The sequence below is a fragment of the Microtus ochrogaster genome, chromosome 6 (assembly GCF_000317375.1).
Source record: "Microtus ochrogaster isolate Prairie Vole_2 chromosome 6, MicOch1.0, whole genome shotgun sequence".
Classification (NCBI taxonomy): domain Eukaryota; kingdom Metazoa; phylum Chordata; class Mammalia; order Rodentia; family Cricetidae; genus Microtus; species Microtus ochrogaster.
Window position 1 is genome coordinate 46,233,001 of NC_022013.1, and position 2,171 is coordinate 46,235,171.

Here is a 2,171-nt window from a genome sequence, read left to right on the forward strand (position 1 = left end):
AAAAAAAAAAAAAAAGTCTACTACAGCCTACGTATCTGTTGGACAGTTTGGGTTATGATCTGCCAGCTTTCCCCCTGCCCTTTCTTTACCCCATGGGGCTGGGAAGACCCAGATAGTCCAAGTTTGGATGTTATAGAAAGACTTTCTGTGTTGAGGATGCTTTTGTCTTTTATTTTTAATTATACTTCACAAATCCTGGGGTCCCCGTGGCTTACAGTCAGGGGATGTTATATAAACCTTACAGAGTGTTTTCTCTGGCTGGGAGGGATCCACAGCTGTATAAGAATCTCAGAGAAACACATGACTTAAAAGCACTTGAAACAATGCTATCTATCCCTGAAAGTGGGCATGGTGACACGTCTTAAATCCCATCACTTGGAGGCAGAGGCAGGTAGTTCTCTGCATTCAAGGCCAGCCTGTTCTAGGACAGCCAGGACCACACAGAGAGACCGTGTCTGAAAACAAGCTCTGTCTGTAGAAAAGTAGAAACTCCGGCTTGCTGTTTCTTATGGAGAAGGCTGTTAAAGTCCTGTTGCATGGGCTGACATCTGTGAACACAGAAGTGATATGGGAAGCCAAAGACATGGCAATGAGTAGCCCCCACCCCAGTCTGTTCATGGCCGCTCGGCCCTTTTTACCCCATGGGAAGGACAGAGTTTCCTCCCTGTGTGTGGGCAGTGCCTTGGTGCAAGCTGCCACACCTGTGTGTTAGCACAGCTAGCTTGGTTCACAGCCTAGAATGGCTTCAAGGTCACAAATTTGAAAACACTTAGACCAGAAGGCAAACATGAGCGCTGGAAACCCAGGCAGCTGCCTCTTGTTGCCGGTTCTCTGAAGTCAGTCTTTGCAAAGCTTGAAGCTGGCCCTGTGACGGCTCTCCCTGGCCCAAGCAGATCAGTGGAACTTTAGTGTGGGGTATCCTAGTGTAGACTTTGGGAGCACAGCCTTTAGCCACTTACTTATGTATTTCTTTACCCCCTCTTTTTGAAAGCCAAAGGCACGCCCCTGACAGCTGACAGTACCACTGGAAAGAAAACCGCAGACGTTTGTGAAGACAAGCCACACCTCTCCTCAGCACTCTGGATCCCACGATGCCTTTGAGTCTCTCTCTGACCCCTGTGGGCTCCAGGGTGACAAGGATTTCCTGAAGCTGTGTCTGTAGCAGTGAGAACTCCTAAAGGACACTGGATCGAGTCCAGCCACCGGATTGCTTTGTCAGTGTTACAGTGGTCTGGACTGCTTGCTACCAATCTGTGAGAAGTTTTTGTTTGTGTTTTGTTTTTGTTTTTGTTTTTAACTTGCAGCATATCATGGAGCCACTCTTGAAGTAATTGGCTGGGCAAAAGAATGTTTTAGCAAGAGCGTTACTGTAGGCTCTTCTCCTCCTCCTTTCTTTGCCAGAATTTTTTTTGAATACATGCTCACCTGTAGGTCACTCTCCAGCAGGTAGGCACCTTTGCTGGAGACTGGAGGCCTTCCAAAGAAAGGGGAGGGAGTTGATCCTGACTGTCCTCCTAGAGGATATCTGGCTTTAGATATTTTTATAGCAATGTTCAGGAACAGAATACTGATGTTGGTGAGTGCATCATGATATAGTGGCCAGACCCTCTCCAAGTCATGTGGGATAAGAAGCTCATCGAGTTCTCCAAACTTAAGACCTGGTTTGAAGCTGCTCATAACCGGATATTAAGTTGAAAGTATCTCAGAACCTTAGTTTTCATGGTGCAAACACATGTGCGAAAAAAGAAAGGAAGAAAGAAGACAAGGAAGATGGAGCAGAAGGAAAACGAGTCTGGTGATAAAAAGCAGTTGGGACACTGGATATGGGGAGGGGAAAATCATGAAGTGGGGCAAACCTTGCAGAGTTTCCAAAGAGACGGACTTCTCTTGTTAATGACAGTGTGTCATGGTGGACTGATCGTCTCGCTCAGTCTGCTTTTTAAGATTTGCCTTTTTAAAGTTACTATGATGTCCTTAAATATTTCCCAGGCATTACTCCCCTTTCGTGTAAGTTTCCGCTTTCAGGACTGTTGTCATTGTGTCTGTCACAGCCCCCTTCAGGCCACTAGAGATGTTCATCTGGATGCAGGTCGGCCGAGGAGTGGACCCCCAAGAAAGGGGTGGTCAGAGAGCCTTGTGTGTGCCATGGAGGGGAGCAGCTCTGTGAGGGT